This window comes from Cibotium barometz, chromosome 17, assembly GCF_041138505.1.
Source record: "Cibotium barometz isolate CiBa-2024 chromosome 17, ASM4113850v1, whole genome shotgun sequence".
NCBI lineage: Eukaryota > Viridiplantae > Streptophyta > Polypodiopsida > Cyatheales > Cibotiaceae > Cibotium > Cibotium barometz.
Window position 1 is genome coordinate 38,515,314 of NC_141062.1, and position 26,579 is coordinate 38,541,892.

The window sequence follows — 26,579 nt, forward strand, 5'->3', positions numbered from 1 at the left end:
GGGGTGAGGGTTGCTGTAAGTCTCTTCACACAGGGGGGGAGGAGAAGAGTTAAGGACACCCTCTCTTCACACAGGGGGGGAGGAGAAGAGTTAAGGACACCCTCTCTTCACACAGGGGGGGAGGAGAAGAGTTAAGGACACCCTCTCCTCACAACCGTGGGGTGATTTACGAATGGGCTTATCTTAGAGTTGGCTGATTAGGGGGTGTTGAGAGGAAGGCTGTAAGAAACGGCTGTAGGTACTATAGCAAGTACAGTAAGCAGGCGTAGAAGGGCGGTGCGGACTGGCGGTACGGTCTTGTGTAGGGTGTACTTACGCAAAGGGGTATTGGCCATGGTACCCGGGGGGTTTATATAACTGTAGGGTGCGGGTACTGAGCAAAATATGGTTGGAAGGACGGTGTACTGTCAAAGTGTATCGGCCAGTGGTTTGCATGGGTTTGGGAAAAGGTATGGTGGTGGTGCACAGGCAAAGGTGTGGTATGCATGTACCCTTTTGGTCAGAGTCACATGGATGTCCATGTGGTGGTATGTGTGGACCATATAATGGGTGGTTGGCCTTTGGCCCTTACGTGGCCATTGTACAAGCGCCTTGGTGAGTGTGTATGGTCCTTTTTGGGGCGGGGTCCCCAAATTTGGGACGTCGACCTCAATTTGCATGCCGAAGCGCCGAGGAGGTGAATTTTTTCTTTCGGCGAAAATGTCCGGGATGTTCCCTTGGTCATTGGGGTGCAGACCGTCCGTCAATCCGATGCCCGGTTGTGCATTTATTAAGGTTTAAAGGTTGTCGTTTTTAAAACTAAAAATAACTAAAATTCGCGTATAAGCTTGATCCGATATCTGTTTTGGATGCTATAAAATCCTATATTAGGGTAAAATCGCGCGTAAATTCCAATTTTGGACTTGAAATTTGCAGATTCTAAGTAGAAATGGCTCATTTAATGTTGTCGTTTTTAAAACTAAAAATAACTAAAATTCGCGTATAAGCTTGATCCGATATCTGTTTTGGATGCTATGAAATCTGATATTAGGGTAAAATCGCGCGTAAATTCCAATTTTGAAATTTGCAGATTCTAAGTAGAAATGGCTCGTTTAATAAAATAACTGATTTTTACACTATAAAAACTCATAAATTCATTTATTACAGGGACATTTTTTTATTAATGAAGATGGGCATATTACAACTAAAGCGATCCGAGCAGTTGTGCCTGACTCGTTTGGTGAGAATGCCTCACCCCATGGGATGAGACTTCCATGTTTTCAAGTTTATTTACCTTTTCATATGTAAATGTGATTAGTTTCCCAATCATTAAGCTTTATATCTCTCTTGTAAGGCCTTCCGAGGATCATTATGTATGACCCCTTTTTTGTGAAAATCCATCACCACGAATATATGGTGGGAGCTTAGCTTGAATGTTTTAATCTTCACATCCTTAAGGATACCCAAATGTTTAGCTATGTTCTTGTTCGACGACAAGCTTAACCATGAGGTTTGTGCCTACGAGAGTGGTGGGCTTCCTCGAGCCTCCCAGCAATTCTTGGTGATTATGTTGACACTAGCACCATCATCCAAGATTGTGGAGACCATTGTTCTTTTATAAACGACGGGTGAGACTTCCATGTTTTCAAGTTTATTTACCTTTTCATATGTAAATGTGATTAGTTTCCCAATCATTAAGCCTTATATCTCTCTTGTAAGGCCTTCCGAGGATCATTATGTATGACCCCTTTTTTGTGAAAATCCATCACCACGAATATATGGTGGGAGCTTAGCTTGAATGTTTTAATCTTCACATCCTTAAGGATACCCAAATGTTTAGCTATGTTCCTGTTCGACGACAAGCTTAACCATGAGGTTTGTGCCTACGAGAGTGGTGGGCTTCCTCGGGCCTCCTAGCAATTCTTGGTGATTATGTTGACACTAGCACCATCATCCAAGATTGTGGAGACCATTGTTCTTTTATATAGGTAGTAACACAACATTCATTTCATCTCTTTGAAAGTAGTGATCCAACTCGTTCATGGGCACTTTTGGTTGTCTTTTTGTCTTGGGGGTATGGAGGGAGAATGGTCACCGTGGCATAGTTCATCCTCCTTCTCTTTAGGTTCAAGTTCAACTATGTGAGCTCTTAAATTCTTGGTTATCTAGTCGAATAAGTCTCTCCAAATTTTAGAATTTCCTTGTAAAGAGAGCTTATCAAGAGTCAGACTTCTAAGGATAAGAAGGCTATGAGGCCCGCTGTGTTCCTCACATAATATTGGCGTCACTTAGCTTGTACTCACTCAGAGGTGGGCTTGGACTGCCAACGTGTACATGCATTAATCCTTCCCTAGGAGGTAGTGCAATGGGGTCAAAATAAATTCATCACTTATCACATCGAAGAAGATATTATGGTGACTATGTTGACCCATCGATGGCCAACTTTCACCTCACATTGCATCCTCCACTACATTTTGCAATGCGAAATTTGGTCGGATTGTTTCCACACACAAAGGCTTCTTTTTATACGGCCTCTTTAGAATGGTTATGGTCTCGGTCAAGGCCTTTAGAATGGTTATGGTCTCGATCAAGGCCTTTAGTAGGCACTTAGGTTCCCTCATTGGTTCTATTATTGGCTCTTGGATGGGGTCAAGGATCAGGTCAGGCAGGGTTAGTAGTCCATACTTGATCACTTGCTCAAGTACTAGATCTAGTTCATCCTACACCTTTCTTACAAGCTCTTGGGCCTACTGCATTCTCTCTTTATCCAATACGAGTTGGGGTAGTCCTTGAGTTTCTTTAGAACATTTCTATAGTCTATGGGTTTCTTTTCTTTGGGAAGAATAGGTTTGAGTGGGAGATCACTAGCTATCTCTGTAAGTGAGGCTGCTTTGTTTCCGTGATCTCTTTGAGGTTGTCTTCTTGTAGACCTCTTGTTTTGATTCATTAGTCTCGTTAGGACTAATGCGGCCCATTAGGAGGCATTTGGACTCAAAAAGGGTCCTCTAAGGATTCCTAATTTTAAGGGATTAAAGCTAAAAATGTAGAGGCTTAAGAGGACAAGGCCAATGATACATGTCATTGCATCCCTAATTTTTACCAAACCTTAGGGTGCCATAAGAACATGACTTTTGGCATGACAATGGGCTTGTTTGGCCAAAACTCGCGTCCTTATGGCAGCCTTGTTTTTTGCTTTTTTTCGAGCTTATTTGTGTAATTATTTTGATTTTTAATGCAAAAACCCTTTTAAAAATCATCCAAAATAGTAAATGGTTTTTATAAAATTACTTTAATTATAAATTTTGACTTGAGTTAGCTATTTTTGATCATTTACACATATACCATCTTTATGGACCATGGATATCAAATCTAGGACATGATGGCTTTGTCTAGTTTTGGATGCAATCTCCTTTGCTGTATACACTAACAATTAGTGAGAAATTCTTGGAAATTCATTTCTTATGTATGACCACACATCTCTCTCTCTCTCTCTCTCTCTCTCTCTCTCTCTCTCTCTCTCTCTCTCCATGTGCTTGCATAAACATGCACACACGCACATGCACATGCACGCACACACACTAAGGTCAATGAAACAACAATCAAACACTATCTTGTATTGTACACTTTGTTGTGTATACATAAGGGGGTGTATGAGATCTTTTTAAAATATCTTGATATAGCTAGTAAACCTTGTAAGTAAAATGGAGGGGCTCATGGAGGCGACTCTAAGGCTTTAAATGGCCAAAGGTGTAAACAAAAACTCCTTCCACCAATGGAGGGGCTCATGGAGGCCACTCTAAGGCTTTAAATGGCCAAAGGTGTAAACAAAAACTCCTTCCACCACCATAAGTCTAGTGTTTGGAATCCAAGTGTAAGGAATATCATTGCATCGAGCACAAGATTCATAAAATCTAACTAGTTGAGATTATTTAGCTACTAAGGTGTCCTACCATGCCTTGATAAATGTATATGTGAAGATTCAACCACCCACAATTTGGACAAGATAATTTCCTTTGTCTTTTGCACTGGTGTTAGAGGATTAAAAAGTTCTATAACTCTCCATAAAACCATCACAAAACATTGAGGGGAGGCTTCCATAGGACCCCCACAACAATTGTTTACAACAAAATTTAAAAAAAAGGGTTGCTATGAGTTTTGACAAAACAACAACAATGGAAATTTTAAAAAGGATGCATGAAGACCTAACTGATTAAGTTGCAACAGCTGACGGAGAGTCAACGGAGGACGTCTTGCGTAGCAAGGTCGGCCGACCACAAAGCATGAGTTTTGGCAAAACGACAACATTGTTTTGCCAAAACTCACACCCTTCTCTATGGAAGCCCTGTTTTTTAAATTTTCATTTGTGAACAAATATTGTGGGATGCGAAGCTTCATTGTTTTGCTAAAACTCATGCCCTTTTGGGGCAGCCTTTTTTTAATTTAAAAATATGTTGCAACAAATAAGTGTTGTGGGGGGCCTATGGAAGCCTCCTCCTGGTGTTTTGTGATGGTTTCATGGATAATTATACAATTTAAATCCTCTAGCACTGCTAAAAAGGACAAATGAGATTATCTTTTCCACATTGTGGGTGGTTGAATCTTCACATATACAATTATCAGGGCATGGTAGGACACCTTAGTACTTAAATAAGCTCAACCAATTAGATTTTATGATGGTTTCATGGATAAGAATTCACCTTTTTTAATCCTCTATAACACCAGTACAAGGGACAAGAAAATATCTTTGTAGAGGTTGTGGGAGATAAATATTTCCATATACATTTAATTTGGGCATGGTAGGGCACATTAGGGGGGGCTATGAAAGCCTCCCCTTGGTGTTTTTTTGATGATTTCATGGTTATCGACTTTTTCAATTCTTTAGCAAGTCTAGAAATGTCACCATCAATATGGTCTTATCCAAAGTCATTTTGTGATGATGGGCATGCAAGTCTAGAAATGTCACTATCAATATGGTCTTATCCAAAGTCATTGTGATGATGGGCATGCAAGTCTAGAAATGTCACTATCTTCCTCGACAATAGGGTAGACTTAGACTTCAACCACGCTACAACCATTATCGACTTAATGGCTTAACTTTTCCAACTTGAGTGAAGCCTAGTATCTACAACCATTACACACCAATACTTAGAGAAGCGCTCACATATCTAGGTTCACATCTAGAGACTCACATGTCTAGACTCACGTATCTAGGTTTATGTCTCTAGGCTCACGTGTCCATGTTCACGTATCTTAGCTCACATGTCCAGGCTCATATCTCTTGTCTCAAGTATTTAGGCTGGCCTTTTTGGTATGAAGGCTCACGTACTTCCTGTTGATAAACATGGATATTAGGCATGTAGTTAAGATTTCAAATATAAACCCTAATCTAGGTGATTAGTGTGTCCTAATCCTACGATGGGTGGAACCTAATTACACACATAATAAAAACCCTAAACTAACTTTAATCTTGACTTAAGCTCAATTAAGTTACAAGATTAAGACTTGTACTCATAGAGAGGCTTAAGAGAAGCTTGTTCTCATTGCTTGGAAATGAACCTTTTTATATGAGGAGGGTTCACCTCTTACAAATATGCTCACGTGAATTAATGTCCAAGTGTGATGTGGCTGCATGCTCACCTACTCACTCCCTGCCTCTACATGTGCTCTATGGCACCACACTTCTCATCACCCCCCCCTTGGTGCCATATCTTTGGGCTACTCAAGGTGGTTGGATGTGAGTTACAACAAACATTACCCAACCTTTGGGTGCTTAACTGGCTACTCTCACATGGTTGGATAGATACACACAACAAAAAAGATGAAATGTTAAGATGGGTGTCTACTCATATGGTGACCCCTCTTTTACAATAGATGGCTAGGGTAGTGGTGGTGTTTGCCTCCTTGCTCTTTAGAAGACCCGATCACTAGGGATCTTTTCGTACTTGGTGGTTGAAGTAGTCCCCATAAAGTTGCCTTTGCTTTTCTTCAATATACAATCTTCTTCTTTGTGCCCGAATTTGTTCCAGTAGCTACCCTTTGTCTTGTCTTTGAACTTGCATTCACTTTGAAAGTGTCCTTTCCTGCCACAATTGTGACACTTCACGTTGCTTTTGTTGAAGAGTTCTTGCTCAATGGTTGTGCTTTCTTGCTTCATCTCCTTTTTCTTCTCAAGTAAGAAAGAGATACATTCTTCAAAGGTTGGATCTAGTAAAATTTTCAAAGTGGTCACAAGTGCATTGTATTCCATAGACATGCTTTCTAGGAGTATAGCTAATGCATCTTTTTCTCCTATTTTAGCATTTATGCCATCAAGTTGAGTCATGATGCTTTTCATTTTACTTATGAATTGTGCTCGTGACTCACTAAAGCTCATTTGTAACCCATAGAACTCAATTTTGAGATGGATATCTTGGTTCTTTGCTTTGGCTCCAAATACTAGATTTAATGCATCCCATATGCATCCTTTGCATGTTCCTTAGAGTCAATGTGATGGATAAGATTAATTCCCAAGTGTAACCCAATAAGTGACAATGCTTGTTCATCCTTTTCGATCCATTCATCATTTGGTGCAATAGGCACATTTTCCTCAACTAGCTTCTAGAGCTTTTTGTGCATGAGGAGGTACTTCATTTGGGTGGCCCAGGTATGGAATTCTTCCCCTATGAACCTCTCGATATGTGAAGTAATGCCAGATGATGTCATGATGAGAAGGTTTTACCAAGGAGCTTATTTGAGCTTTAATGCAATGTCTAATCTCTTACAAATCATATGTTTTTTTTTGGCTTAAGAGAAAATGCAAGTAATTAGTGCAAATGAATGATTAAAAATGTGAGGCAGATCTCGATTCCAAAGTTCACAACTCCAATTTTTGTTTGAACAACTAATTAGCTATTAATGGCCTTGATTATTCTTAATTGAAGTGATTAAGGGGTCAAGAGAGTGGAACCTCAAATTGAACTCATCAAGAATTCCATTCAAGGGGTTTTTGTTGCAAGCCTCTTGTCTTTGAAGAGAGATATTGGCTCACTACGAAACTCCAGCTCAAATCAAGCCTAGAAGCTCAAAATTTTGTTAGAAGTGGTGACTGGATTTCTACTTCGTGTGCTTCACCCAGTTGATGAAATAGCACCAAATTCAAGCTGTAGGTAGCTGAGGACATGGGCAATGTGTGGCTAAGAGCAATTATCTCAATTCAAACAGGAATGATGTGAAAAACCAGGCCGCAAGAAGGCGGCAGCGATTTCTGATAGTAGGACGCATTTTCTGTTAAGATTCTAGAAATGGGATTGATCATGGTGAAGGACAATGATTAAGCAACATAATTAAGGTGGATTAAACCACACTAAAAACTCCATGAGAGAGAGAGAGAGAGAGAGAGAGAGAGAGAGAGAGAGAGAGAGAGAGAGAGAGAGAGAGAGATTGCACACTCAACACTATTCCCTTGTATTGCATATCACAATGAACCATACAATGATATAGGCTTTCTAGCCTTATCCCACTTTACACATCATCATCCATGTGGCACTGCCTTTTCCACTCTTTTGGTCAACACTCGCACACCATACAATATTACATGTGGCATTCTTTTCTCACCACAATATCTTGCACCTCTAGGTGCTTTCCCACATACACACAACACCACGATTACATCTCTCAACACCCCCTCTTAATCAAGGTGTTCCACAACTCACCCATCATCCATCAGCCATATCAATGTAGCATTGCACAAATACAATCGCTACCTCTCAACACTCCTCCTCAATGATACATTGGAGTGTCCATCAACCAAACATGTGTGCCCGTGTCTACCATCTTAGACACCTAGTCCATTTTGAGCCAACTCGCTCACAGCGGAACCACTGAGTCCGATTTGAACATGGAAGTTCGGGTGGGAACCAACCCATGCGCATGCACCTCACACGTGCATCGCTCTTGCACACATCATATGACAACCATTTTGAGCTTCTCGGTGAGCTCGGGTAGGTTACCCTCATACCATGGGTGAATACAAAATTTTTTCGTTTTGAGCACGCATGCTCGTGGATGATTTATCCATCATCATGTTTGGGTGAAAAATAAAATTACAAATCCCTTGGTCGCAACCGGGCAAGGGACCCTCAATGTGTGTGTGATGTATGAACTACATCTTTCACTTGTGTTTTTACAACAAGTACTCAAAGACCATGTGAACTCAGGCTTATGAACTCAAGGTTATGAGGGAATGGTGTGAAGTAACCCTTACATTAAGGGTAAATTGAACCAATCAAATATTTTTTTAAATTTATTTAACAGCTGTGTGCGTCAGGAAGTTGGTGCTGCTTGCCGTTGAATGCGTTGTTTGCAGCACGATCAGACTACGTGCCAATTTTGGGACCCACAACCAAACCAATGGGTCTTCTCCTTCCTTGCCTCGCCAAGCTATGGCGATCTTCCTGCTGCTGTTGCTGTTCACAAAGCCATCTGATGTGCTTTATGCACGAGCTCGGTGGAGACCTGTGCCATCTTACGACTGCTTCTCTCCTCGGCTACCTCTTCTCAGCTCTCTGCTCCATACGCTGGTGAGACACGACTACCATGGCTTCTTCGCTCTTTTTCCGCCTATTATCTGCCCACTGCAGCTTCTGTTACCATATTATAGTAGTGATGTGTGTGAACACACTTAGGACCGCCGGGGCACTTTTTCCCTCACTAGGAGGTTTTTTCCCCCGTGCATTGTATATACGCCCATTATCTTCTAGGGCTTGTTATCTTTCATTTTTGGCACTCATAATACACTACTGTGTTGTGCTCAAGCTTCCTTATCTTCTTGAAGTTGTGTGTGCATTCCTGCAACCCTAATTCCAACAATTGGTATCAGAGCAGGCTTCCTCCTCCCGGGCAGCATCACCGGCACCTGCCGCTTCATCTCCTCCGATTGCGACGAGGTTTCACGAGCGTCTGCAGGTTAGTATATGCCGTGGGAAAGCCCGTAGGGCTTGTTCGTTTCAGAATTTTGATCTGAAGTCATTTCGCCCTCCGTTTTTGCATTCCAAGTACTGCGCAGGCAAAATCGTCCTACTGTGCAGATTTTCTGTCAAGATTAAAATCTGCAGGACAGGTGCCCATTCGTCTGTTTTGGGCTGTGCTACATAGCACAGGTCGATTTTATACAGGTTTACCTCTTACAGACAGCATTTACATCTAGTAGTACAGTCATTGGCCATGGCTGACAACAATGATGTATTCCGCATGTTGGCTGCTGAGGATAAGTTGGATGGCACCAACTATCCATTGTGGGCATATATGATGCGACATGTATTGGTAGCAAAGGGGTTATGGAACATTGTGCAGGGTATTGATGCACGTCCTATTGTGGCTGGGAATGCTGCAAATACATCAGAAACAGGTACTGTTGATGATGGTGCAGGCACAAGTGCTGTAGCAGCTGTTCGAGAACCACCACTTACAGCAGAGCAGATTCGTTGGGATGGTAGAGATGCGCAGGCTCATGCCTTGATTGCGCTGTCTGTCAAACGTACCATTATCCCACATATTCGCTCCTGCAGGACTTCTAAGGATGCTTGGGATGTACTTGCCACATTGTATCAGGCAAGAAATGAGGCTCGTGTTGCTTATCTCCGAAAACAGTTGGAGAGTGAGCATATGAACGAAGGTGATTCTATGGATAGCTTTTTGACAAAGATCAAGGATTTCAAAGAGCAGCTCATTTCTGCAGATGAAATCCTGTCAGACAGTTCACTTGTGCAGACTGTTTTGAATGGTCTACCAGATTCTTATCAGGGTTTTGCTTCCACTCTTCGCTTGATGATGAAAGGCAATCCCAATGCCTTATCATTTGAGGAGTTAGTTTCTGTTTTGCTGCAAGAAGACCAGTCAAGGCAAAACAGGAATATTATGCGTGTCGCAGATCAAGCTTTCGTTGCTAGTCAGAGAAGCGGGAAAGGTAAAGCTGGCTTTTCTTCTAGTAAGCAGAAATCTGCAAATGCTGCGCAACCAAAGAAGGAAGACAAAGATGAGAAGAAGGGTGACAAACAGAAGACATTTTGCAAGTACTGTAAGGGAAATGATCATGTCATCAAAGCGTGTCCTAAGCTGGCTGCGAAAGAGGCTAAGAAGAAAGAGGCTGGTATGGCTGTTGCAGATGCCTCTCCTTCTAACAATGAATCTGCTAATGTTGTGCTAGATACAGAATGGGCATTCAATGCGCAGTGCAGTTATGACCCATCTTTGCATGACACATGTATGTCTGCAGTAGATTCAGATGTATGGTACTTTGACAGTGGTGCCACTAAGCATATCACCTCGCAGCGCAGTTTATTCACTTTCCTTGAGTCTGCTCCCACAGGGAATACTGTCACTTGTGCCAATAACTCCTCTTATCCCGTTGAAGGAGTTGGACAGATTGTGCTGAATGTTGCAAATGGCAACACCTTTACACTTTTTGATGCATTGTATGTGCCAGGGATCAAAAAGAATCTGCTGTCAGTCTCCGCATTTGCCAAAACAGGTTTGGTTGTAAAATTTGTGGATGACAGATGTACTGTTCATGATCTCTCTTGTGGTGACATCATTGTAGCATCTGGTTCACTATGTCGAGGGCTGTATAAGCTCAATATGGATGGCAAATGTGTAGAGGATTCAGCATGTGCTATTATGGATACGCAGGCTATTTCAGATGCAAAACTGTGGCATGCACGTTTTGGTCATCTGAATTTTGCAAGTTTGCTGCGCCTGCAGAAATCTGAAATGGTGTCTTCTTTGCCTAAGCTTGAGGCACCTGTCAAGCATGTTTGTGAGGGCTGCATATTGGGTAAAATGCAGCGTGCTTCCTTTCCCAAAGATGGATCAGTGAGAGCTGAACGCAGATTGCAGCTTGTTCACAGTGATGTTTGTGGTCCCATGCAAACTCCATCATTTGGAAACTACCTTTACTTCGTGACTTTCATTGATGATTTTACCAGGCATGCATGGGTATATCCTTTGAAGACAAAGTCCGAAGTGTTTTTGTGCTTCAAACAGTTTTTGGTTATGGCTGAAAATGTGTCAGAAAGTAAGATGGGCACCCTCCGTTCAGATCGAGGGGGGGAGTATATGTCTTCAGAATTTAATGCATTTCTGGCTGAGCGTGGGATAAAACACCAATGTACAGTGCCGTATACACCACAGCAAAATGGTGTGGCTGAGAGAAAAAACAGGTCTCTCATGGAAATGGCAAGATGTATGGTTAAGAGTCAAAGTCTACCACATGGTTTTTGGCTTGAGGCTGTCATGTGTGCCACTTATGTACTAAACAGGTGTCCCACCAAAGCATTACAGGTTGTCACTCCATATGAGGCTTGGCATAGCCGCAAGCCATCTGTTGGCCATTTACGTGTTTTTGGTTGCCTGGCATATGCATTAGTGCCTGTGCAACATCGCAGAAAATTGGATGACAAAGCTGTCAAATGTATTTTTGTTGGATATAGTGCTGAGAGCAAAGGCTATCGTTTGTATCATCCACAGACAAAGCGCATTTTGGTTAGCCGTGATGTTGTATTTGTGGAAGATGCAGTTCAGCCCTTGGTTTCATGTACTAAGGAGACAGATATCAGCTCACGTGATGTCTATGATACATTGTTGCCTCTTTTCAGTGGTGCACAGTCAAGTGCAATACCTCATGAGGCAGTTTTGCAGCCTATGCAGGTTTTAAATGATGGCACAGATCAGCCTATATCTGATGCAGATGTGCATGATGCACTTGAGGATGAGAGACAAGAGATTGAGGGCTCTAGGAATATGCCTAGATGGCTGGTGCAGACTTTGCGTGACAGCAAGTTGGATGCCCCTTTGTCTAGTCGCACTCGTTCTGCCTCTCATGGTGCCTCTTATGCGTCAGATTGTTATGCATTGGCTGTTTCTAGTATGTGCGATGAAAGTGAGCCTGTTTCATTTGATGAGGCACAAAGTTCAGAAAATTGGATGGCTGCTATGCAAGCAGAATACGATGCTATTATGAAGAATGGTACATGGTCTTTATGTGACTTGCCCCCTGGCAAGAAGGCCATTGGCACTAAGTGGGTATACAAATTGAAGCGTAAGCCTGATGGCACAGTGGATCGCCATAAGGCTAGGCTTGTTGCAAAAGGTTATGCTCAAGAGAAGGGCATTGATTTTGATGAGACTTTTGCTCCCACATGTCGTATGACCACTGTTCGTAGCATCTGTGCATTAGCAGCTCATAATGGTTGGAATGTACATCAGCTGGACATAAAGACTGCGTTCTTAAATGGAGATTTGCATGAGGAGGTGTATGTATCGCAGCCTCGTGGTTTTGTTCAAAGAGGGCAGGAAAACAAAGTGTGCAGGTTAAAAAGGGCTTTATATGGTTTAAAGCAAGCTCCACGAGCTTGGTATGAAAAAATACATGCATATTTGACTGCACATGGGTTTCAGAATAGTCCAACAGAAAGCACTTTGTATGTTAAACGTGTGGATGGTGTACATCTAATCATTGCTCTCTATGTCGATGACATGCTGCTCACAGGACCAAATGAGAGTCATATTGCTGATTTTAAGGCTGATTTGAATGCCTCTTTTGAGATGTCAGATTTGGGGCATTTGCATCATTATTTGGGGATACAATTTAAGCAGTGTGATGGAGGTATTGCTTTGTGTCAGACAAAGTATATTGAAACATTGTTGCGGAGATTTGGCCTTGAAGACTGCAAGCCTATTGCTACTCCAATGGAGACAGGTTTGAAGTTGAGTCTTCATGATGCTGGAGATCACTTTGATGTCACACTCTATCAGACAGCTGTTGGTTGCCTCATTTATGTATGCATTACGAGGCCAGACATTCAGTTTGCAGTCTCACAGGTGAGCAGATTTATGCATAGCCCAGGCATTAAGCATTGCCAGGCAGTGAAGCGTATCTTTCGCTATTTGAGTGGTACTCGGCATCTTGGGTTGTTTTATCCCAAGGGGGGATCATTGCCGCCAGATTTACATGCTTTTTCAGATTCTGACTGGGCTGGTTGTTATGACACACGCGTGTCCACGAGTGGTTTTTGCTTCATGCTTGGAAGCTCATGCATATCATGGTTGAGCAAGAAGCAGCCTACTGTGGCCACTTCTAGTTGTGAAGCTGAGTACAGGGCAGCTTTCACAGCTACGGTTGAGTGTGTGTGGCTCAGACGCCTTATGGCTGATTTGGGTGTTGGGCAGCCATCTGCCACCACCATCTTCACTGACAGTCAGAGCGCATTGGCAGTTGCGCGGAACCCAGTGTTCCATGCTCGTACGAAGCACATTGAGGTGCACTACCATTATGTCAGGGAGAGACTCTCTGCAGGAGAGATCAGTTTGGCTTATGTGCCAACACAGGATAACCTTGCAGACCTTTTCACAAAGGCTCTGCCTCGTGAGAAGTTCGAAGCTTTTCGCAAAGCTTTGGGCTTACTCCCTTTTGTGGATTCGTCCACATAGCTAGACACTTCCCTATACATGAGTGCTAGCTCTTGTTCACCGCATCACTCCAGGGGGGATTTGTTACCATATTATAGTAGTGATGTGTGTGAACACACTTAGGACCGCCGGGGCACTTTTTCCCTCACTAGGAGGTTTTTTCCCCCGTGCATTGTATATACGCCCATTATCTTCTAGGGCTTGTTATCTTTCATTTTTGGCACTCATAATACACTACTGTGTTGTGCTCAAGCTTCCTTATCTTCTTGAAGTTGTGTGTGCATTCCTGCAACCCTAATTCCAACAGCTTCGTTTTTCTTCATCTCCTCTGTTGTCTTCAGCTTTCCTCAGTTCCAGTGTTCTTATTCTTGGTACTTCTACTCACCTTCTTCGTCCACGATCACCGTCACTGTGGCCACTACTGCCTCCTCGTTGCTGTGCTCACTTCTTTTGCAGCATCTTCCTCAAAGTGGTCTTTGCCTTTGGCTTCTCACTTGTGCTCTGTGCTTTCATTTTTTTTAAAATTGAGTGCTTGTTGCAGTGGAGGTTTGCTGCTACTGCATTCTCTCTAACTGCTAGCTTCCATGATGATGACCTTTCTCCGCTGCTTTTTTTCATAGCACTTGCGCCATATCATATTCTGTAGTCATTGTCTTCTTTAGGTGGTCCTGCACTTGCTCTTTGCTTCTCTATGCCCAAGTCCATCTTCATTGCATGTTCTTTGTGTATGCAGCTCCTCTTAGCTCCAACGCTCTTCACCTCTTCCTATACTGTGCTTTTAAGGTTCCAATAGCCATCATTGTAGCTACAATGAGCTCCTTGATGAGTTCCAAAACTTACATGCCCTCCTATTTGCATGCCAAATCTTGAAGGGTGCTTTCTCTTCATTGGTTTCCTTAGAGAAACCATAGGTGCACAATCTCTCTTGAAAGCCTTCAATGGCTTCCACACAATTTTGCTCACCTTTCATGAGCAAACTTTAACCATGCTCCACCCCTTTCGGTGAGCTCAATCATGGGCTTCATTCCTTGCCCACACTACTTGTCCCTTACTTGGACAAGCTTGCACCTTCTCATGCTCTTTGCCTAAGTGCAAGAGCCATGGGATCCACTCATCCCATCACATAGCAACCCTTATCAAAAATGAGCATTCTTTGCCTAAGTGCAAGAGCCATGGGATCCACTCATCCCATCACATAGCAACCCTTATCAAAAATGAGCATTCTTCCATGCCCAAATACCAAATTAGAGAGGCAAAATCACCAAAAATACCTTCTCAAATCTCCTTGGCAGCTTTCTTGTTGACAGAAATCTCCATTTCCAACTCCATTTGCATCTTCCCTTGATGCAAATCTTCTCTTTGTTGCAAAACTCCATTTGCAACTCTCTTGGGGGCAGCTTCTTTGATTTTGATGAGAAGACTCCATAGTCTTCATAATGTTCAAATCTCCATTTTCAGCTTCTTTGATGATGAGCAGGCTTTCCTTGTTGCAAAACTCCCTTTGCAACTCTCTTGGGCAGCTTCTATGCAACCTCCTTGTTGCAAATCTCCTCTCAAATCCTCACAAATACAAATCTCCTCTCAAATCCTCACAAATGCAAATCCAAATGATAATATGAGTGTGCATAATTTTTTTTCATAATAAGCTGAAGATAATGCTTAATCAAACAAACACACAAACAAGCTAATATACATAAATCACCCATGACCAAGAGCCCATTTGGCTCTGATACCATGTTAAGATTCTAGAAATGGGATTGATCATGGTGAAGGACAATGATTAAGCAACATAATTAAGGTGGATTAAACCACACTAAAAACTCCATGAGAGAGAGAGAGAGAGAGATTGCACACTCAACACTATTCCCTTGTATTGCATATCACAATGATTGAGCAACATAATTAAGGTGGATTAAACCACACTAAAAACTCCATGAGAGAGAGAGAGAGAGATTGCACACTCAACACTATTCCCTTGTATTGCATATCACAATGAACCATACAATGATATAGGCTTTCTAGCCTTATCCCACTTTACACATCATCATCCATGTGGCACTCCCTTTTCCACTCTTTTGGTCAACACTCACACACCATACAATATTACATGTGGCATTCTTTTCTCACCACAATATCTTGCACCTCTAGGTGCTTTCCCACATACACACAACACCACGATTACATCTCTCAACACCCCCTCTTAATCGAGGTGTTCCACAACTCACCCATCATCCATCACCCATATCAATGTAGCATTGCACAAATACAATCGCTACCTCTCAACATTTTCACCTAACTACTCTGGTGAGATTGTAGAGCTATGTGAGGCCAATGTGTAGCTAAAAAAATTAATGGTGCCTTGAGTGAGGAGAATGAGTAGATCAAAGCTTGGCCACAAACGGAGAAGAATATATAAGATGGGATTAGTAATTAATTAACTGAGATTTGGCTTAATTATGGACTCATACATGCCGGGGAATGTGAGACGGCTCATGAGGAGAGGAGTGGCTCTAATATCATGTTGATAAACATGGATACTAGGCATGTAGCTAAGATTGCAAATACAAACCCTAATCTAGGCGATTGGTGTGTCCTAACCCTATCATGGGTGGAACATAATTACACACATAATGAAAATCCTAAACTAACTATAAGCTTGACTTAAGCTCAATTAGGTTATAAGATTAAGACTTGTACTCATAGAGATGCTTAAAGGCATCTTGTTCTCAGTGCTTGGAAATGACCCTTTTTTATATGAGGAGGGTACACCTATTACAAATATGCTCATTTGGGATAATGTCCAAGTGTGATGTGGTTGCACACTCCCTGCCTCTACATGTGCTCTATGGCACCACAATTATCAACACTTCTCTTGTATATAGCCCTACATGGGACACACAAATTTAGGAATTGGGCCTATGACACAGTTGTGTAGTTATTTGATAATCAGTGTACTTAATTTTCTAATAATTAGGCCTATGATAGGGTTGGTGTGTAATTATTTGGGGTAATAAGTACTTAATTTTTTATTAATTGTAAAGGATAACTATTTTTCTACGAATTGGTGGTTGAAATTTTCCTGTGAATTTGATACTAATTTTCCTATGAACAAATTGTATCATAAGAGAATCCTTCAAGGACATGCCTAGGTATATTCGTATGGGTCTTTATGGTCATAATAATTGGTCATTACTATATTACGTATACCCTCTAGGATCACGTCTCTAGGCTCATGTCGACAAGTGCACATGTGCATACTCACGGCTCACATGTCTAGGCTCACATTTGCAAGCTCACGTGTCTAGACATGTCTTTTTGCGTGGGACTGTGGGCTCACGTCTTGTACCCGAGAGTTGGTTTGGCCTAGTATTTGGTGGTTTTATGCTTTTTTGGACTTGATGGGGTGAGATTAAGGATCATAATCCTAATCAATGGTAAAAATGAAACTAAATAAGTGTTTTTGATGGTTTAGCATACTTCTATTCTACCAATTCCAACAATGCATGAAGAAATTATGAAAAAATATGAATAATAAAAATTGACAATCCCACTCTAATTCCACCTAATGGAGATCAATGCTCATGTTTTCAGAGTGTATTCCACTCCTAGTCACAATTGCTAAACTATTCCTGCTCAAAGCAATAAAATATAAGCCTCTTAGGAAACGCTTGCTCCTAAGCTTCCCCCCGATCTGGTTTGTTCCGCCTGCGTCCCCCTCCCTCCTCACCCCTCTTCGCGATCCTGCGCCACCCCCTCCCCACCCCTCTTCGCGATCCTGTGCCACCCCCTCTCCCTACATTTTTGCGGAGCCCCCCCCAGTTTTGCTGCTCCCCCTCTCCCTTTTCCTCATGCTACCCCGCCCCGTCCCTCTCCTTCGCTACCCAACGCCCCCTAGCCTTTCCCCCTCTGTCCCCTCTTCCCTTGGCGCTCCCATCTCTCTCTCTCTCTCTCTCTCTCTCTCTCTCTCTCTCTCTCTCTCTCTCTCTCTCTCTCTCTCCCTATCCTATTCCCACCCTCCCCCTTCTTTCCTCCCTTTTTTCTCTGAGCCCCGCCCCCTTTTCCCATCCTTGTTTTGTTTCTCCGCCTTTGTCCTTTCTCCCCTCCTTTTTGCAAGTTGATTCTGGGGTTTTTTTGCCTTATTCGGCAAGCTTCAACCTTTTCTGGTCTTCGCCTGCAGCAGCAGCAGCACAGCAGGAGGACTCCATGATGGCAGCTACTTTGTCATCCCCGACCGAGGGTTGCATTTCATTCTCCAAAGCGGATCTTCAGGTTCTCACCACACGACTGTTGCCTCACTTGAGGCCTCCACCCTTATCTGCAAACTTGTTGGTTAGGCACCCTGCGCACGGAAAGTTCATGGATCTTTTACAGGCCAACCTCATTGTTGGGCGAGCCTATAAAGATCACTGATATTCACCCTCTAGGGTGTAGATATTACTAGTGGAGTAGTTTGACTTGCCATCGGCATGATCACGTCATGTAGTTGAGTCCCCTTGCATTGCATATGGCGTAGGCCTTCTTTGCTGCACGATGGCAGCACAGCTTCAATCCAACATCTAACCCACTGTGGTGGCTGGCGTTTCGGGCTTCCCAGTGACATTTTGTTTCCCAAGCCTTAGGAAGGAGTACCTTCCCCTTCTCCTAGTGATTGGTGGTGCCATCGGGAGAGTGATGGAGTCCCCCCCCACTATTGCCTGGGCCCTTGCACGAGCAACTAGGATTCCATCCCTCCGCATCTGTGTGGCCTCACTGGAGTCTACACTGCATTGTATATCTATTCCTAGCCTCCAGGTGACCCCATACAGTAGTGCGTGGAGTATTCAGGCCTTCCAGGCCAATGCTTCATTTGTAAGCAGATGGATGATTTAGCTAGAGCTTGCCCTCGGCGGCAATCTAGGAGACCGCTTACAATGGTTTCTCCCAATGTTTCTTGTGCTGATCCTCACTAGGGGTCAGGGAGAGAGGTAGGCCCTTAGGTAGTAGAGCACGAGGCCCCGACTACTAATAACCCAGTTGTCACAACGAGTGGCAGATGATAGGCCCATGCTCGAGCTACCAAACGATCCTCACTAGGGGTCAGGGAGAGAGGTAGGCCCTTAGGTAGTAGAGCACGAGGCCCCGACTACTGATAACCCAGTTGTCACAACACGAGTGGCAGATGATAGGCCCATGCTCGAGCTGCCAAACGATCACCAAAGCTGAGCGACACTACCGCATGCACCAGGATGGTAGATTTGAGGAGGATTCGATTCTGTCAAAGAACCGTTATGAGCATTTATCTCAGCGGTGATGTGCCCTCTCCAGGTCTTCGAGCGAGCCCCTCTGGCCCGCCGACTAGTATGGTGACCGATCCCTTGTCGAGATCCCCCCCTTGATCGACAAGCCCCTCCCCTCAGCTTTCCTCTCCAATGGATCTCCCATAGCAGCACCACTTCCCAGTCTCTCCGCCCCTCTGCCCTCCCTTGCTGCCTCCCCCACCTCCTTCCCCCCCTCCTATCTTAGCCTCAACACCGACTTTACTTGCGCCACAGTTCCCTCCACCCCGCCTTTATCATCCGCCGAAGCCCCCCCCCCCCCCATCTGCCTCTCCAAAGCATTCCCATTGGCCCCCCAGCAGCCCTTGACCCGAAGAAGCAGAGGCAGCCGACGGGATCCGTTCGTCGCTTGATTCACCAATTTTTTGAGTCGGTTGAAATGACCATTGCGGCCTCCTCGGTGAGAACTCTCCCATGCCAGAGTCCTCAAGTGGGGCCCCCAGGATCCTAGGATAGCCTGTGGACTATAGTTTATTTCGATGTCTATCGACGGAAGGGACTGACATATTTGAGGAGACAGTAGTCCTTATTCAATTACGTGTGGTTTTTCATCACTCCAGGCCCTCTACACTAGATAATGTTGTGACGATCTTCTCTTTCCCCTCAATAGAGCCCCGGGGACAGGGTGGGATCCCGAGTTGGCGGCTGATGCCATCCAGGGTCAAGCAATTGAGCTCTCCCACCATCTCCACCACGATCTTCGCATCACTAACATTCCCACCCATTTTTGGCCTCTAGCTAGGATGGAGCTTGGAAGTTCAACCCATCGAGGGCAGGACGAGGAGATGGTAGTCTCCAGCCTGGAGGTGTTGCTTTTTGTGTTCATGCTGCATACTTCTAGCCCACAGTACCTCTTCCCCCCTCTTACAGATACCTCCATTGTGATCGATGGAGTCTGGAGTATGCATATGCTCGCGCTCGTATACAGAGTGGCGTCACATGGAGAACAGGATTAGTGCCCACCTGGTGCATCTTTGCCCCGCATGGATTGTGATTATTCCTCACCTAAACCCTCGCCCAAGACTCTTTGAGTGGAGGGCAGCTCCACCGGTGCCGCATCACACAAAGATTCATATGCGAATTGTTTCATGGAACATTCAGGGTTTAGGGAGGCCTTAGTGCTTTCAGAGATGAGGCGAGCTTTAGAGAGCCATAGTTGGGGGAACCATAGACATCTTATTCCTCCGGGAGCATCACCTCTTAGAGGGGCGCACCCGCAGATGCGGGAATATTCTTCCAAGCAGAAGTCACACTTTCTAGTCCCCATCCTTGAGTCCCTCTGGGACATAGGGAGGGGTGTGTATCTCTGTCACACAGTGAGTAGCTGGTGGTAGCTGGCTTAGGAGTCATTGTCCCAAGGCGTGCATAGTGGATTACCATTATGATCGGAGAGGATAGCGTTGGCTTCCTCAATGTTTATGCTAGTGGCAACTAGCTCAGGAGTCATTGTCCCAAGGCGTGCATAGTGGATTACCATTATGATCGGAGAGGATAGCGTTGGCTTCCTCAATGTTTATGCTCCAAACAATGCTGCATGTAGGTAGGCCCTCCCTTAGGTTGACTTTTGGTGCTTGGGCGGTGACTTTAGCATGATAGATGCAGTAGAGGACAGACTTGGAGGTGGCATGGCCACAATTTCAAGAGCTGAGTATTCAGCCTGGGGAAGATGATTCTTGCAACTCATGGGACAAGACCCTTGGCATCTTCCTGAGTTTGGGTGTAGCCTTAGAAGCCTTTGCTTCTCAAGATCGGATAGACATGTTTTATGTTGATGAGTGGGCTTGCAACAAAGGGGGTATGATTGGTATCGTGGGGCAAGCACTTCATTATCTAATCATGCCCTTGATATTCTATCTTTAGAGGATCCATGGGGGCACAACATGCATGTCGGCTTGAGGATTCCAGACAGCCTCATTCAGGACCCCGAGATATGGATGGGATTGGACTTTTTTTTAGGCTCTCGTGCATGCACATTGGATGAGGGCTTAGGGGAGATCAACGGTTTCTTGCACGAGGTAACCCATAGTTGATTGGAGGGTTTCTAAGAGCAGGAGAGGAGTCCGAGGAGGAGTCTTGCCTCTTTACATCGGTTTCAAGAGAGGTTCCCAAATAGTCAGTGGATCGAGAGTTAGCTTGCTGCCTCTCACACAGAGATTAGATCCGTAGAGGAGAGGAGGGCGGAGTATAGGTATCATGCCAAGGCCTGTTTCTGGACTCAGGCTGGCGACAAAGTCACAAGGGATTTCTTCGAGATAGTCAGCCCCCCCACAGGAGGAGAATGATATTTGTAGGAGGTTGCATGGCTAGGATGCAGTTATTGTTTCAAATCCCCCCCCGGGTGAGAGCCATCACCCCACGGACTTTTTTTGATCTCTCCTCATAGGTGCCCTAGTATCTCCACTGGTGGTGGATCTCTGGTGGATGCACATGAGAGGGTTTGGCGGCATATGAGGGAAGTGGTTCCCCCTTCCCTTCTCTTCCATCATTCTTATTGACACACCATTTACTGCTATGGAGTTGGCGGAGAGATTGACAACTCTTCCCAGGGTAAAATGCCTGGGGACGAACGGGCTTCCAGTATCCTTCTTTCTTTGCCATTGGTACCTCAAGGAAGGTGGCCTTTTAGCTACCTTTAATGAGATTATGATGATAGGTGCCATGTCAGAGAGGCTCTCAGAGGGCTTGATTCACTTGATTTCCAAGGAGGGTGGTGACAAATTGGAGATCCGGTAGTGGACACCCATCACTCTTCTAGGGACAGCCTATAAGATCTTGGCTAAAGCCATTAGCAGGAGACTCCAGCCTTTTCTCCCAGACTTGATCCACAACATTCAGACTAGCTTTATTCAGGATCGAATTCTAGACAACATCTTTACCTTCTGGGAGAGGCGACAGCTTTTGACCAGGATACGGCAAAAAGACCTGATTGTGCTACTCCTAGGCTTTGAGAAATCTTATGATAGGGTGGATTGGAGCTTTCTAGAGGGCACAATGAGCCGGATGGGATTCCCCATCATGGAGTCTCAAGACTTTACTCAGCCTCACACAGCCAGGTTCTCTTTCTTTCAGGGAGCGCGTGTGGTGATAGATTTCCCCTCTCCCACTCTCAGGGTTGTCCTCTGGCACCTTACCTCTTCCTATTTGTCGCCAAGGCTATGAGTAGTTTTATCTCCGCCCAGGAGATTGGGATTTAGGGATTGCGTCTTTCCCCTTTGCACGCAGGAGGAGCTACTGGAGTTAGAGTTTGCTAACGACACAGTAGCTTTCCTTGTAGGAGATGTGGGGAATCTCGAGAGATTTGTGGAGGCGATCGAGATTTTTTACCAAGCATCAGGAGCACAGATCAACTGGCACAAGTCATGTGGTTTTTGGGTAGACTCAGCACCCACCCCCTGACTTGGTGACTAGTTGAGGCTCTCCAGTGGATCTCGAGGGGAACTCGAGTTTGTTATCTCGTTTGCCAAGTTGGCATTGATATCTCTCTCAAGCAGCAACAGCTCTCCCTGCTTCTTCTGAGTATTCGGAAGAAGCTTCTTTACCAGAGCTCGATGAGGCTCACCCTAGCAGGCAGGGTGGTGGTGGCAAACCAGGTACTTCTTGCCAACATGTGGTACATCACTTCATGTTGGACCTTTTCTCGGGCTTGTATTAGCCAGGTACAATGATTGATCTAGAAATTCTTATGGGTCGAAAGTGATGGGAGGCCAGCCAGGGTGAAGGTGGCATTGAGAGTGATTATTCAACCACGTCACAAAGGGGGGCTAGGCCTCATTGACCTTGCTATCTAGAGAGCCACACTCTGTTGGGCAAGCTAATTGTTAGAGGCCTCCTTCCTCGTGTGGTGATCCTTGGAAGGATTTTCTATTGGTCTAGATTTTAGCTCGCACTCCGAGTCTTGGGGGCCCGTAGAGTACCAAATGGATCTTTGCAGAGATGCGAGCTTGTGGTTTTAGCCTTGCTTTTGAGGATAGATTTGCAGCCAGTTTGCTTCGTGCTTGGGACCATCTTAGGCCAGCCCTCAGACAGATTGTCTAGTTGCCTCAGAGGAGCGGCTTCGGCAGCCTTTGGTCTGGAATCCCTTGATCCGTTTACCCAATGGCCACATGTTAGGGGCTCGACCACATGTATCTTGGGGTGCCTTGAGCATGGGACCAACCAGGTCTCTTGGAGATTAATTGGATCGCCCCCCACAGACAATTACCATTGGAGATACACGAGAGAGCCCTGACAGGGATCCAGGGGTAGAGATAGGCTCAGCACTAAAATTGACTCAGCTATCCCTCAGGAGTGGCTGACTCCCCTAGACCTAACCTCCCAGTGTGTCTAGGCGTGTTTACTAGACATGATATCCTCGTGGTGGTTCACAGAGTAGATGAGGACAGTGGTTTGCTCACTTTTTCTATTGGATCCCATAACAGACTTGAGAGATCTGAGCTTCCCTTGGAGGATTTTAGTGATTGCACCTTGCAGAGGACAGTGGTCTGCTCACTTTTTCTATTGGATCCCATAACAGACTTGAGAGATCTGAGCTTCCCTTGGAGGATTTTAGTGATTGCACCTTGCAGAGGGTGAGGGTGATTGGTTTTGGCATGAGAATGGCACATTGATCCAGCATCGGGCAAGGTGGCCAGGGAGAGATTATGGCGGCTATTTTATGTATATGGGAGTGCCAACCTTTCATGCGCCTTCAGTGGGACCCAAGAGAGTGGACTTGGTATGATCCAGCGGTTCAAGAGGAGACTTTAGATGCCCCCTTCTTTGCATATACGTGCGGCTAGGCCGCAGGATCCAGATGCCAGCCTGAGATAGATGGCAGCACATTGGTAGTCTCAGGGCCGCAGGATCCAGATGCCATCCTGAGATAGATGCCAGCCTGAGATAGATGGCAGCACATTGGTAGTCTCAGGGCCTCTCACAACGTTTCCTTTTAGATTTCTGGATGAGACTTTGGGACAGCTTTCGGCCTAGAAAGATCACCCTCTTTCTTTGGTTAATGGCACACATAGGAGTTTAGCGGTCCATACCTGGCTGGCAGTTGGAGGCCCAACAGCTCGCCCGAGGTGCGCGGCCACCCCCAATAGTCTCAGAGACATTGCCTTTGGGATTACCTGAAGGCTCAGCAGATTTGGCAATGGATTCTCCCCATCTTCGCTATGGGCAGGGCACCGACCCGGATCATTACATGGGGCACTATCGCTTGGGCCACAGAGGCCAGGGTGGTCAGGGCTTATGAGGAGGATGGGGGAGGACTAGGCCTTCAGGTCTCTCACCATCGTATTGCAGCAGTACCAGCCACAACCCCACCTACAGGAGGTGACTGGCGACTAGGCTCATGCCAGAGATGGGAGATTTGCAGTAGCATAGAAACCTCGCACATTTGGCGTGATAGATGTAGTGAGGCTATCGAGGATACCCACATTCCGTCGGCTAAGACCATCAAGAGCATATGGCTTGATATCATTTACACCCTCTGTGGTGGTCAGCAGTGGGGAAGTTACAGGGAGGTTCTGACCGCCTATGTGAAGCTTTCTTAAGACTTTGAAGGCATGTCCCTTTCCTCACACAGAGAGGCAGTGACCCCATTTGGCATTACAAACCACCTGTGTGTTTGTTACATCCTCCCCCTGCATGAGATAGGCTTCTCCTCATAGAGCGGCTAGTCGGAGGAGAAGCGTCTCTTCCCCTTATGATCATTTGATTCCCACCCTTAAACGAGGCGAGTTTGTATTTAGCTCTTCTTGGTTGTATCTAGCCCTTTGCGGCTATTTTTCTATTACTAATTGAAGGATCTTCTTCTCGGAAAAAAAAAATCTAGGCCTCGAGCTCCAATTTCATGCAAAACACCAAAAAACTAGAGTTTTGCCTTCAATAGATGGAAATAGAATGCCCTAATGTAAAATAGAGTTCAATTCAAAATCAAAAGCAATAAACAAACACATCGTACAGGATTCAGTGAGAGCTTCTCTGTGAGCCACCAATGGGCAGCAGTGCCTTTCATGAACATGCCTACATGCCGGATCATGGATTTGTGAGTGAAATCCTCATCACCCTGAAAGCAATATCAAAGTGGGCAATAAAAGCAAGTGCCTTTGATGCATCATATTCGCCATGATATGTGTCAAACTTCATAGATTTGTCTCCGGCTTTGAAGTCACGAGACTTTGATGCATGTGTGTGCATCTCAACATGTTTTCCCCCATGTTTGTCGATTGGGACAGCCCCTGTGTGATTGGCATCATTTTTGGACCAAAAGGTGATGCATAAGGCATAGATACATGTGCCCTGTAAGCATGAGGCTGGCCCCTCAACATGCATTGATTCATTTTTAGCCATAACTTCTCCCTCACAAGCACACTCGAAGGCATGAGTGGCATGAGAGATACGCGGAATACCTGCACCAACAAAAAATTGCAGCCCATGTTGCATGTGTTGTGCATGCACATTTTCAGCCGGCAATGGCATTTGACATACATTTTGACCACTACCATAAACATTGTATCCTTCACGGGCTACGGATAATATTGGGTAATCCTAATAGCTTGCAATGGATGAAAAAATGGAGCTAAGCCCTAGGTCTTTGACCTCAACGAAGGGCCACCTTTTTTCCAACAGATAGACTTATACAATGGCATGGTCAAATTCTTTTGTGGCCACCATATAGTCACCTAACATAGGGTTTTGAAGAGCTTCACAATAATGTGACGACAAATGTGCCATTGGCTATCCCGTAAACCCTTCATAAGCTTGTTCCACGATAAAATTGGTGGCATCTGGAGTGCCCAAGATTGAAGACGTGAGAATAAGGAAATCTTTAGGAAGGGAGGTGTGTTAACCATTCCAATTAGCATGGCCTCACATGTCCTACTTTTGTAACATAAGTTATCTTTTGTAAGACAATGTTGGAACATATAAAGTTATCTTTTGTAACATAAGTTATATTTTGCAAGACAACGTTGGAACATATAAAGGAGCCTTAACTTTGTGTTTAATTGTAAATCATGTATATGCATACTTATGCTAGAAATAGAGTACTAAGGACTATTTTTAAGATGATCGACCAAGTGCAAATATTATCCACTTGTATATAAGACAACTTTGACATTAAGAAATGGAAAACTTACATCATAGAATTCGTGTGACCTCTCTTTCCCTTGCAATAGACACTAAGCAATGGTCCCCTCTTACAGTAGAATTCGTGTGATATTAAGAAAGGGACAATCATTCCCCTTGGAATAAAATTCATGTGACCTCTCTTTCCTCTTCCCTACTGTCTTGTATAAGTTCTTTTGGATCAATACACTGCTTGATGGATGCATTCTTGGATACGAATGATGGTAGGCTCTCCCTTGCACGAGTTTCCCCTCTCATACCGTCTCCTATGAGTAAATCCTTCTTTATCACCTCCATCAAGGTGCTTTAATCTCTTCCTCCACACCTCCTCCTACTTATGAAACTCTCTAGGGAGACAATAATGGAGTGATAATCTGTATGACGAACTAGCACACCCACAATCTAAAAGTTGCTTTTTGTGGCTCTAAGGTAACGACACATGTCTAGAATAGATGGGTGTGTGTGTGTGTGTGTGTGTGTGTGTGTGTGTGTGTGTGAGAGAGAGAGAGAGAGAGACTATAACTATGAAACTGAGCTCAATGAAATTACATGTAATCTAGATTTTCAATTTTTAAGAGATTTAAAACCACCTTATTAAAGTATATATTTAAGATACAACAATAAATTAATAAACAAAATAAACATTTAGGATAATAAATTTATTTGTGTGTGCTATTCAAAGAAATGTTTTTTCATAGATTAATTTTCTAAATAACACATAAATTCAACAAA